We start from the raw sequence: 14,064 nt of genomic DNA, 5'->3' as shown, positions 1-14,064 counted from the left end.
GAGAGCAATAAGAGTCTCTGCCTACTGGGGTGTAGACCTTTATAGAGTTTTGACCTGCTGGGCTTGTGCACTCTCTCCAGGTACCACTGGGTGTGTCTCCTTCATTAGAGTCCTATCTGGAGTTTTCTTCCCTAAGTTTGCTGTAGCAGAGCAAGACTTTTGTCACTTGCCATGCAGACACAGTGGCTTTTTGTGAAATGTGTGATTTGTGAGCTGGGACATCGCTAGAAACCAGGATCAGAAGCACATTGGAATCTGCACTGACTAGATTTTTGCTGGCATTTACATACTGCCTGTATCAAAGGGAGAGAGGAACACTAAGGATTCCAGTTTTTCTGGATGCAAAATTGAATGACATCTTCCTCTCCCTGCGCAGGGACAAAGCTCCTCATTTTCTCCAATTTTCTCATATTCTCCAATTTGTGCTTCTGTCTGGCTGCAGTGTTGCTCCAGTAAAATTACTACAAAGAATCTTGCCTAGTACACAAACACTCAATAGCACAACATTATCCCAAAGTGGTTTATTTAGTGGAGGGTCAAAAGAGTGAACATTGTAGGCTCCCTTCATTTTTGACCCAAGAAATTTGCCTGTCAGCACAGAACATAGTTGTTCACTCGACCCTATCAGGGACCAAAGACTATACTTATGCCACTGAAATGGCCCTCCATCTTGCACAGTACATGAATTAACTCCAATTTTGTGACCTTTTGAGGCAGTAACTTTGTGCGTGTATATATGTGCACACATATGCCTGTCCCAAGGCCACATAAAGGTGCATTTGTGTGTGTGTGTTTTTCAGCAAACTGTTGACCAAAATGAACCTCAGAGGGAGAGTCTAGTTTAAAGCAGAAAAAAAAATCCCACACTGGGCACTTGGAATGTGAAGAAGGGAAAGTAATACTGAAAAAATTCATTTCCCATAAATGTGAAAAGTTCACATGAGAACCTTTTAATGACTGGGCTACAGCCAGAAATAGCAACAATGCCTGGTATTTATGGAACCAACAGCAAAATCTATCTTCCTATATTCTAGCCAATTTAGTAACTTCAGGGGCTGCTTCCAGTCTCAATTCTTGGATAAAAGCCAATTCAGTCATTTACCTATAGATAATGAGAAATCAATGGATAATGGGCCTGTTTGGAGACAGTGTATTTGTTTGCCTTTATTGATAATTTGCTTTATACTAGAGTTGAAATGAATTCAGCATTCAAAAGACATTTTGGAGTCTGCAGGAATGGACTTTGAGTCCAGATACTCCCAAGTGGATATAACTGAGATTGGATTTCTATGTAGAATTTGAATACCATGTTGTGAGAGGGATACATGTTGAATGCTTGGAATCTGATCCTTGGCCATTAGAATGGGTGTTTGATAGTCACAATGTATTTGTTTCTTGACTAAGCAGTCAAATTGACTGGCTATCTGGTGCTAAAAATCAAATAATTGCAGTGAATTGTACAAAACGCATCAAGTAAAACTTCATGTCCCTGTAGCTTCTCTGGCATTTAGTGTATGACTAAAACCGAGAAACACTGAATTGATAGAAGTTAACTGAGGCTTTTCCTGGACTTCATTGTGTGACTTGTAACAGAAGCCTCAACTCACTGTAAAATAATATCAGCTACAGCGTGCAAAAGGATAGCTCTTTCAACAGATTCCAGAGGACTAGATGTTGCAGCACAGAAAAAGGAAGAATTTTGTGGCAACTTAAATGAGTTAATTAAGCCATTTGAATTAAATTTGTCTTTCAAGTGCCACAGGAGGACTCTTGTTCCCTGTTGAAACAGCACATTTGAGACACGAAACAAAACAGTGGCACAATTTAACATTGCCTCAGTGCAGCTCCATTGGAGAGCTGGCAGTGCCTGCTTAGCTGTGTCCTGGCCTTGTCTGTAACCAGCCTCACGAAGATGGCACACTCAAAAGGAAAACTATGCACAGGTGCAAAAGAAAGGTAGGACTCTAGAACATGTCCAAGAGTCAATGGGACTGCAATGAATGCATTTAGCTAAGCATTTGCTAATGAGTTCATTTAGCTAAACACATCTCTGTACTCCATGATGGCTTGTCTCTTGACAACTTTAATGTAAAAGGCTTTTTCTCATTCTTTAATTTTTTTTTAATTGTTGAAATTCAAATTTTGCTATAGAAGCCCATGTTTCACATGGTTGTTTTAACATTGTCTTGAAATTGCTATTTACTTTTGAATGTTTGGGACATTCCATTTCAGCTCTAGCTCTTCTTAAATTCTAGAAAGTTCCTACATTTGCTTGCCCTGAAATTATGTGGACACTAATGTTGGTGAGTATTCATACTTACCAAAACTCACATTGATAATTAGAACAGTTTTTCCTGCCCAAACTGGAAAACCCTAAGGTTCCTCAGAAATTCTTCAGGCTCATCACTGAGGTGATGATCTCTAATGATCACCTGCTGTACGTAACTAGGGGAGTGTTCTAGAGTGCATTTTTTAGTTCATGCAAAGTGGGTGCATTTTTTAGTTTATGCAAAGTGATTTAGTTCATGCAAAGTGAGCCCAGAAGAAAATCCTACATGAACTAGGAGGAGCTAGCCACATATTATGTAGAAATAGGACACTGTACAGTATTTGTTTTTTTATTCATTAAAAGGGCAGATTCAGGAGGCGAGTCTTGGAATGGAGAAGCAGTAGGGAGAAAGGATCCTTAACCCTTTCCCCACTCAGGGAACAATCCTAACCAGGTCTACTCAGAAGTAAGTCCTATTTTGTTCAATGGGGCTTACTCTCGGGAAAGTGTGATTAGGATTACAGCCGCAGTCTCTGCTCCAAATAACCCACACAGGTTCAAAACAAGTATCTTGGTGTTTTTGTTTAACCCCATAGGGAGAAAGTTAACTAAGGAGGGGATTTGGAGTGGAGAAGTTGCAAGCAGGAAAAAGTTCAGTACCCTTTCTCCAACCCTGCTGTTTTTCCTCTCCAAATTTCATCTGAAGCTGCTTTGCTAAAAATGTAGCATGCATGTAGTTAGCCCTTGAATCAGCACCATAGAATATGCCCTAGGAACTTCTGCAATCTGCAGGGGTTTCTTAGCATACAAGGGGGATTCCTGGACAGACACATCAGTGTGGAAAGGGTTCCCTGAATGTAGACAGTTTGCAAACTACTGAATTAGTTATGAATCGTGCCATACCACACCTTTGATTGTATGCAGGATGCCACTAAGGAGGTCACGAATCTGAGCTATCATGAGGGCGACTCAGCAGTGCAATCCCTCTCTCTAGCAGTGTTTTTTTCCAGGAACAATCCCTGTGGCCCAATGGCCATATAAGGACTGCACTAAGTCAATCAATGTGGAGGCTGATCTCCTGTGTCAAATCTGTCTATGGGACCATTCCGCCATGTAAAACTTTGAAATGTCAGCACAACTCTTCAGCCCTTTTGTGGTTTGTAGTGATGTGGTCGACACCGGTGGGTATGTACTGATGGATGCCTGAGCATAACTGACTTGCAACACTGCTATGGTGTTGGATTGAAAGCAGTCATCATTGTGGAGCAGCTTCACTGTGCACATTGATTTTCAGTGTAGTGACAATGTGATGATTACTGACTTCCCGTGTGCACGCGAAGGACGCACACCCATAACACTTCCCACATAATGTGAAAAGGTGTTTTTGTTTTGAAGGCAGCTTTATAACAGTATTTCATGCAGTGCATTAAAAAGTAATCATTTTAACATGTTTCAAGAACTGCTATATAATGTCTTTGCAAAGAATGTATGCACTTAAAATTTTCTTAATAAAAACCTGTATTCAAATTCCTGTTTCTGTCCCAGTAAAGTGGTGTACTTCTTTCTTTCTTTCTTTCTTTCTTTCTTTCTTTCTTTCTTTCTTTCTTTCTTTCTTTCTTTCTTTCTTTCTTTCTTTCTTTCTTCAGTACAATCAGACAGACAGACAAAACACTGAAGTCTGATTTTTTTTTTTCCTAATTTTTTGTGGCTGGTCAGTGTATGGTCTATTCTCAAGCGTTGTATGACTGGGTGTGGACTACTTGGAAGGGTTGGGTGAACTGGGACTCATTCCTAGGGTGGAAGAGACTATACCCAGAGGGTCTGTAAGCACTAAAACAGCACATAGATGTCTCTTTTGAGGTGAATGAATTACTTCATTTGTTGATTAAAAAATGCACTTGCTCCTTTGGGGCTTAAAAGGAAGGATGTAAATCTTAAGGCCCCATCCTATTCAGATGCCAGCTCAATGTCTGTCAAATTCTAAGCTCATCCAAGCAATACCAGGCCAGTGCAACCCTCCCAGTAATGCTGGTGAAGCTCTTCCAGTAACGCTGGCACAGCCCTTCCCAGCAACACCAACAGTGTCCTTGGAAACCCCAACACACCCATGGAGCACCCATCCTAACATCAGTGTGTCATCAGTGGCATCCGTTGTTATGTCCAGGGAGCCAATCATCACATCCATCTGGCCCCAACATCATAGGCCAGAGAAGCACTGCTGAATGAACAGAGCAGGGAACTGGGCAGGTGCAGGGTCAAGAATAGCCAGTGCTGGGGTGGGCACTCATCTGGAACTCACTGGGAATGAACTGCACAGCATCAGCATCTCTGCTAACCTTGGGGAGGTGCTCCAAGGACACCACACAAGCACACGACTTAACACCCCCACCTCTACAGGAGCAACAGTGGCATCAGCAAAGAAGGAACAAAAGCAAAGACCTGCTAGGAACTCCTGTACTGAGAGTTCAAGATCCCTTATCCCAACCACACAAAGACACATTCAAGTTATAGCTTTTTGAGAGGACCACAGGAAGGACAGAACGATAGCTCCCTTGAGAGAGGGCAGCAATGTGCAAAAAACACACAAGTCTCTCCATAGTGGAGGTTTGAGTCCCTGTTGGGGCATTCACCACCTGGAATGAACCTTCTTGCCAGGGGAGAGACTGGCACACAGATCACAAGGGGGGCCTCAGCAGCATGCAGGCAAAGCGATGTCCTGGTAGCTCACTGCACAAAGACATAGGCTGGGAGCCAGTTTGTAAACCAGCCAAGGGATAGCAAGACATTCACCTTTTGTAAGACTGGCCAGAAACACTCATGGCAGGCACAAAAGAACAGAGGGAGGAAGACCCATAAAGTTGCTCTCTAACCACCTAGGCACTGCAGAAGACAAGCAACACACATCTGATCTGGCATCAATGCAGACAGGCACATCTTGCTGGGAGCCTAGCACGCATAGACCTATCACTGCATGGGCCAATCACTGGGCTATCATGTGACATAGGGTGTCTACTGCAGGGGCCTGCCCATCTAGCCACACCCACATTCAAACCATGTCCTTTGCTTCTTTGCTGGCAACAGCATGCCCCTCCTGTTCCACTTGCACAGCCCACCTTATATCATGGCAGCAAAGAACATGTGGCTCCTGATCATATAGAAGTGCCCTCCCCTGGGAGTTCAAGGAACCATAGAGTGAGGATCCTCCAGATCTGGGATGGAATACCCCTGCTCCTGTGGTCCCACCATGAGACTCATTTAGGGTCTACTTTGGAAGCCAGGTGTGTGGGCACAAGAGCTAAATTTCACCATAACGCATTAGCAGCCCAATCCAATACTACACCACTGCACAGCATCAAAGAATGTGCTGCATGCTATTTGGGGGGGGGATGGGACCAGATGGCCAGTGAGAGGTAAGAGCTTTTATATTTACCTCCTGGTAGGTTGCTGGGTCAGCAGCATATGTCTCCTTGGATCCATACCAGCTATTTCGCTGGTGTACGCCTGAGTTTCTCCCTAATGTTACACTGCAGAAATACACGACTATCACAGTCAAGAGCAATTGACACAACCAGCATCCTGTACAAATTCTTTTTGATGGTTGCTTCTCAGCTTATACAGGGAGCAAGCAGCTGAGAAAAGAGATGTTTCTGACACTCTGGTCATGTATCTTTCACATGATACAACTTTCCCCATCCCCCATGTGTGTTTGCAGCATGTCCACTGTGTGTCCTGATGACATGACATGAATACTGGAGTATCTGAAGGGGATTTATATGGGTGGGTGGGGAGGGAGGGAGCTGCAAAGGAACACGTACCCAGAAGGACAAAACGTACACTGAACACACTGCAAGCACATGTTTCTTGTCCTGAACCTGCATCTTGGAATCCAAACATGAGGCACTTAACTGAGATAAACAAGAACCTTCATTGACAGGCTGATCTTGATCTGCAGCAAATGACTACTTAACCTTTTATGAACTCCACTGCAGTTGTACAAGTGAGACTGGGGGCACAGCGTCTCTCTCCCTCTCTCTCTCTCTTATTCTGACAACCCTACCTGGTTCCAAGTCTCAGCCCAATGCCAGTATGGTGGCTTGATTGTCCTTACCCATAACGTAATGTGTACCAAGGAATCCACCAGTATTCTTGCTGCCATGCCCATGTGAGGGTGCTGAGCTCCAGAGGATCCTCCCTTCCAACTTCCCCCATCCACTAAGCCTTGAGGGCAGTCATTCCTTCACCAGTCTGCATGTCTTTGGGGTGCTCTTCAATATTCCTAATCAGCCAAAGGATCCCAATTCCAAAACCAACTCAGAACACCAGTTTTTAAAAATTCCTGTTTGGCCCATCAAGTGACCAGCTAATCCTGCACTCAACATGGAGATGGGTGCTGCAGCTAAACAGTACCTAATAGTAGCTAAATAGTTCTCAGTACAGTCACAGAATGGAGCCACCAATAGTCTGGGCAGCATGAGGTCCAGTGAGCCAATGCCCTACTGATTATGTCCTTGCCCTTTATTCCTTGGAAGCACAGGCAGCAGAAACTACATGCTACCGCCCATGGGTGAACACAATTGCACAAACTGGCTAAGGGAAAGTTAAACTTCTTGATCTAAGCTGCAATGTTTATTTGATTATGGGGGAAATGATACGTAGCTTAGATGAGTGTTTCTCAAAACTGTTGAGCTCAGGGCCCCCTTCCAAAGTTACTCTAATTTCTGAGGCCCCCCAACCCAATGTCAACCATCTGTTCTACATAGAGAGAGCCATGCATTAAGCTTGCTGTTACGGGACAGGATCACTTTGTTAGGGCACTAATCCAATACTGCCATTATATACATGACATGACGTGCCTGATTGTTCCGAATACAACACACAGAGAAACCTCATTAAAAAAACTAAACAGCTCATCTCAAATCAGGTTGAGGTAATGGGGAAGGGAGGGGGAGCAGCCACCCTCACAAATTCAATGTGGGACAACAAGGACAATAAGAATTCTTTTTTAGGGGCATTCTGCTCATGCATTTCATGAACCGTAGCAGGAGAAGGATTCTTCATGCTTAGCCAATCATGATGCATCTTCAAAGATTATGAATATAGGTGGCAATGGCCTACCTGAGGTGCTGCTATATTATATCACCCAGGTAGGTACAACATCTGAATTCACTCTTACATCTTCAATGTTCCACAGCACAACTGCCCTATCCATTCCAAGGCCTGGAAGTCATGGAGCATGAATCCTTGCTGGTCTGTGTGGTTTTCTCTTCTTTTGGAAAAAACAACAACATCAATTTAATTTATAAAGGAATAAGCCTCGGCTTATTTGATAACTTCCCCAATTATTTAGAATCCCTGATCTTATTTTGAGGTGGCCCTGATTCACTTCTGAACAGATCGGCATGGGATCAGCCAAGCCATGTATTTGAGAGGAAACAAGTATGAACCTGCAACCCAGTGTTTCAGCATGTCCCATGCTCAGACATAAGACATCTATGTCTTTTAACAATGGGTGCACATAGGATCCTGACTACAACATGATAAGTGTCAGAGTGATGCTTGCGGCTGCTGGGACCATAGGATTACCCTGCTTGGCTGCCATACCAAGCATACTTACTCAGAAGTAAATCTCTGTGAGGGGTGCCCCATAAGGGGGTCTTTGGGGGTCACACGGCAGGGTGCCAAGGGTCAACTGGGTGGTCTCTTGGGACCCCTGGGTGGGGTGTCCACCTCCCTGGGGTTCCTTGCAGGGGAAGCCTCAGACCAAGCCAGGTGGAGGGGTTCACAACACCCTTGTCCTCCTCCCTGGAGGCAGGACCTGAGGCTCTTGGTCTTCAGGCAAGAGCTCCAGCCTCCTGCCTGCCCTCTCCAGAACTGCCTGTCATCACAGGCTTCCCTGCTTTTATCCTCCCCAGCCACACCCTCGGCTCCTCCCCTTCCTCCCTCTCTAGGCTTAAAGGGGCCCTAACCCTGGCCTGCTTCCCTCCTCTCTGGTGGTTAACGGTGACCCAGCTCTGCTCACTGCTCTGGTCAGGTGAGCTGGGGGGGGAGGAGTCTCTCCAACCCAGCTGCCCTGTGTCTTGCCAGGCAGTTCTATCCCTGGCCTGCAGCCACGTAGGGCAGGGGTTGGACAAGGGCTCAACCCCTGACAATCTCATATGAAGTTATAGCTGAGTAAACCAGGTCAGAATCTGACTTTAAGGTTGCAATCCCATTCACACTCTTTTGACTATGTCCTTCTTATTTAATTATACCAATGATTTATACCTTACTTTTCCCCTATGAATAATCGGAGTGCTCAAGGTGGAGTACAACACCATAAAAAGAACCCCAGTAAAGTGTCAAAAATATAAAATGCAAAAGCCATAAAATAATAATCAAGAATAGCGCAATAAATAATTAAAACAAAAATATGGAACGCAACCGCAAAAACCGAAGCAACCAACTAAGAAGGGAAGGCCAGGCAGAAAAGGAAAGTCTTTAGCTCTCATGGGAAGGCTAACAGGGGAGCAGTGTGGAATCCCACTTGGTGGGAGTTTCATAGTAAATGGGCAGCCCAATTGTAACTAAATTCTCTGTGCCAAAGCACAGGGCGTGGCGTGGGCTATGCTACATCCCATGGAGGAATTTTTGTCCCCTTGCCCTGGGGTAAGCCCTAGCAGCCACAATGGACCAACCTGAACCTGCACCAGCCATGTCGCTGGTGCACTTCTGTACTGATCTATGTTGACAGATCAGGTCCAGGAAGGGGGAGAGGATATGGCGTGTGCTGGCACCGCCAATCCTGCCCCCTTCCTGGCTTGATGCACCCATTCCCAGCCCCATCACTCCCTCATCCCATTAACATGCTCCCCTCGACTCTCCCCCATCCCTACACCAGACTTACCTGCTCTGGTGGGTGTTCCTGCTGCTAGAAGATGTACTGTTGCAAAGCGCTTTATGGTGCTTATGAGACAGTATGCAGCAGCACAGTGCATGCTCTGCTGGCACAAATAAAGGATAGCATTGGGCCTTAGTTCCATGCAAGCTATTCTCAGGGGTTTCCCGTCAGTATGACTGTTTTTTTCCCCCCCCAGTTGGCATCTGGGAGCTCCCTATCTCTTCTACTTGAAGCTGCCTGCTTAACGCAGCCATATTTGAACTCATGAACCCAGAACAATACATTGGGGATTTAAGGAAACCAAATGAAGATCCCATCTGTAAAAGGTTCATAAAGTAACCTGATCATGACATTGGAGAGTCAGAAATGCCGCCAAAACCTCTAAAACCTGTGAGGCTTCTCCTGCCTGATAGTCCATAATTATTCCCAGCTGCCTAAAGTGATACATACTTTATTGCCATGTCTGGATGAACATTTTGGCTCTCATGATTCTGGTCACTGAGGACTTAGAGGGGAAGCCAAAATGCACATACACTTGGCCGTCAACCTGTACCTGCACGGTGGCCAATAGATGATGGATGGAAGTACGGCTCATTTGTGCATGAAGCACAGATTCAGGTGCTATATATTCAGGGATCATGTCAACTGCATGAGCACTGCTGTTGACAGCTCCATAGTAAAGCAAGGGGATGGCATCGGCCTGCTGTAATTTATCCCAACTTATGACAAAGGAAGGCAAGGTCTTCAGGGCAGCTAGACCTTACTGGACAAAGTAGGCTGCAAAGTTGGCCCCAAGTGGGGGAATGAGGGATAAGGGTGAGCAGGGCTGGCCCAAGACCTCCCAATGCCTGAGGCGACATGCCAAATGCTGGCCTCCTCAATGATGCGCCAGCCTCTGCTCCTCCCACTCTCCAATGTTCTAGGTCAGCACTCTTCTCCAGTCTACATTTCCCCTTCCTCTCTGTCCACTTCTTCCTTTTCAGGGAGTGGAAGGAGGAAGAGGAGCAGTGGAGGTAGACAGAGATAGGTCCCCCCCACCAATCTGCTGCCTGAGGGGATCACTTCAGTTGGTGTCAGGGATGGGTCAGCCCTGAGACTGAGGCAGTTCTCCTGGCCCAGTCTTCCTCTTTCAGCACTGACATTAAAGCCTTCCTGGGATGACAGATTGCAGAGTCAAGCGTATTCATGTTGAAACTGCTACGCACAACCTGCTATGCACAAGTAGCCAACTGAATGTTTTCCCAAGAGCGTGTCTCCTGCTCACAAGGATGTGGAGACAATTGGCAGTCTTGGAAGGCTTGGCAATGGCTGTGGGGGCTGAGGAACAGCCACAGTAGCAGGTGACTTTTCTGCTCTTCCAGGAGGATGGTTTGTACAAGGATGTTCCCGGCTGTGAATCTGAGAAAGCGCCACATTCTTAGAGAAGGCAGGGAATGCAGGCTCCAAATGCACAGCAGGCTGTGGTCATTATTTTTCACTTCTGCATGGTCCTTGCCAACTGTGTGCTTCTACCAAGCATGCTCCTCACCAAGTTAAGAAGAAAAAAAATATTTCATTGCTTGCTTTGTGGTGTCCCAGAAACATGAGAATCATAACACTCAGAGGTGTAACTAGGTGGACCTGCCTGGGTGCTATGCCAAGGGAGGTGCATGACTGTACCTCAGTCATGCAGGTGCAGCTGCAGCTCAGGTTCTGCCCTAGTTATGGAGGAGGTGCTAGTGGCTTTGTGCCCTCATTCCTTCTCCTGTGGAAGGGTAGCCTCTACAGGAGAAGGAATGGGGGTGTAAAGCTGCCCCAGAAAGCACTCCCTCCTCCGGGGAGAACCCAGAAATGATGTCACAATGGAGCAGTGTGTTATGGCTCTGATAATGTAGGAGGTGAAACCTTGATACGTCGAAGACCTGCAATGGCCTGGAGCAGAGAGGGTCTCCTCCTCTTGCACACCTCCCCTGCTTTTCCAGCTGAAAGGTAGCTCAGTAGCTGTGTACACCAAGGCAAGTTGCTGGCCTGTATTTCTATGTCATGCTGTCTGTCCCTTCCTGTTGGCCATACTGATGAGCAACACTGATGGCCTGACAGCATCAACAGTCAGACATCTCGGCTGCTGTCTCCTACCATAGCTGACATGCCTCTCTGGCATCAAGCTAGCCATGTAAAGACAGGCTGAGCTTAGTGAGCCATTCAAGTGGGATAAGAACCAGTGCACAGCCCATCTTTGCCTCTCTGGCATTATGCAAGCATATTTCAAGGCGAGCTCCCTTAACTCTGAAATTGGTCTGCAACTCATAATTTACAAGCTTATGTGCCTATTTTGCATCTGTGTGGTCTGCACTCCGTCGGTGGTAGCTTGGCACGTGCTTCTTCCTTGCCGAAACCGACGTGCAATTTCCAAACAAATATGCAGTTTACAGACATGCCAGGGCTCCTTAGGCATCATGTAATGGGACTCTACAAGCCAGAGAGAGACCAATGGAAAAACAGGGGCCTTGTGAACAACAAGCCAATCAACCAATTACAAAAATCACCCAAAAGCAAATAAACATGCAAAACCAACCTCCATTTAAAAATGTGGCACAATTGCCAATCACATGGGAACCATTGCAAACATTTCAGGGGGCATTTAACTGTTATAACCTTGGAAGCAAAAGTATCTGCGCATCTGCTCAGAAGTAAGTCCCAATGTGATCGATGGGGCTTACTCCCAGGCAAGTGTGCATAGGATTGTAGCCTGGGTCACTCATGCTACTCTCTGTTCTGGAGGACTGCAGTCAGCAGGATTAGTGTGCATCCATCCATTAGTAGCATCCATTCCTGTTCTTGGATCCCTGATTGGACTTGGAAATACCTTCACTAACTCAGTAATATGAATGACTGATCAGCATTGAAGAAAGTCACCTATAGGTAACAGCCATTTTTTTCTAAGTGCTGCTGCACCATCTGTGGTGAGACATGAAGGCTGAGTGGTCCAGAGTGGTTCCACCCATGCACCCACCAGGTGGCTATTGGCTCTCCTTGACCTGAAAGGATGATAAGGCTGTTCTGTGTGCCCAGGTACAATGATTCTTAGGCTGCAATCCTATCCACACTCATCTGGGAATATGTCCCATTGACTATAATGGTACTTTCTTCTGGGTAGGCATGCACAGGATTGGGCTCACAGTCTCTCATCCAGATTCCTACTTTTGAGGCTAGGCTGGTTCCATTTTGAAGGAACAGAAACCAAATGACCTGAGTTTGCACTCAAGCCTCAGTGCCCTGATCATATACTGCAAGCCTCTCTGAACATTATGTGAATGCTTCAGTGTCCCAGTAAAGGTGCACATGTGTGGCTCCGAGCTCCCATCAGTTCTGATCCTGAACCCTCAAGATTTATGGCAGTGATAGTACCCAATGTGCCATCAGGTGGTGGGCAGGAGGAATAATGGAGGACACAGAGCAGGACTTTGTCTCTGGTGCCAGCATTGAACTGCCTTATTAAAGGTTCAGGTCAGACTGGACTTTGGCCAGCAACGGTTTTCCCCATATTCACCTTCCACCTTCATATTGATGGGCACTTTGCTGGTCTACAATTAACAGACATGCAAAAAGCAAACACACACAACTAAAACCACCCAACTCCACCCCCAAACACTTCCTGTTCCATTCAGATATTGGCATAAGATTTGCCTCTATCACAGGCAGCAAAACTCAGTTTCTAGCTTTGGTAAAACATTAGTGGGAATTTCAGAAAACAAAACAAAACACACTGTCCACCTTAATCATTGGCTGAATTGTATATTTCTTTCTTGGTTGCCATTCACAGGATGACACTTCAGCAGCAGAGACACAAACTACTGAGCATGCTTGGCAACACCAAATAAAGAACTAAATTTAAATGCATTTCTATGCAGAAGGATCAATTTTATTTCTTGGTTTACCTAAATATTTTCAGCAGACGCCAGGGCTTTCTGCAAAGAAACAGGGCTCCTACTCATGAGGGGGCATTGGTTTCCTCAGGTCAAATGTAATTTAAGAGCTGTGCTGAGATGTCACCAGGGGCTACTTGAGTCTCTGTGGGATTTTCCTGGATTTACCAGCCTACAGCTGTAGATTCAGTTGGTTTTTAACCAGTACAAATAAATCCTCTCCAGTCTTGCCTAATTTAAGGTCAATACCCACAAAATTAAGATCTGAAAGTGACACTGCTCTGTTGTTTACCTTCACTTCTGTGGGAGGGTCTCAATAATTCTCCAAATTCCCTTTGTCCAGTGCAAATAGGCTCAGACTTCAGCATAAATGTCAAGGTATTTGACAAGCGAGGAACAACAAAGGCCCCCAGAACTGCCGCCAAGCTATTCCTGATTTGTTCAAAGAAAGAAAAGTGTTTCCAGAGATCAAAAGTGCCTGTATAAGAATGAATTTCCCAGTCACAGCCACTTCTCATCAGGGAATTAAGAACAGCATCCAGGACCAAACCAAGCCACTTTAAAGAAACTGGTCACTTAGAGTGACTAACAGCCCGTACCTCCAACAGAGGACTCTGCTGATACAACAGCGTGTGTATGTGCACATCTACTGCAGAAGCCACATTTGCAGTGTTGCAACCCCTAAGTTCCAGGGCTTGTCCTTGTTCAGGTGTTGCACAGGTATATCTCCATGAACAGGTTGGTCCCATCTCCAGCACCACCATAAGGCAAAGTAATAAGGGACTGGAGTTCGCAGATAGATGTGAGAGGAAGCTTCTACTATGCCAGGCCCTCTGCTGGCTTCACAAAAGGATTGTTAACCTCAAGGCGGAGGGAGGAGGTGCTACCTTTCTCCATCCTCCTGTCCTGATTGCCTCTCTAGATGTTAAAAAAAGGTGGTTGCCGATATAGTTACAAGTACATAATATGTAGTTTGACCCAAAGATCTGCACTTTACGCACTCTTTATGGAAC

Source organism: Tiliqua scincoides, chromosome 3 (assembly GCF_035046505.1).
Source record: "Tiliqua scincoides isolate rTilSci1 chromosome 3, rTilSci1.hap2, whole genome shotgun sequence".
Classification (NCBI taxonomy): domain Eukaryota; kingdom Metazoa; phylum Chordata; class Lepidosauria; order Squamata; family Scincidae; genus Tiliqua; species Tiliqua scincoides.
This window is presented reverse-complemented; position numbering follows the sequence as displayed.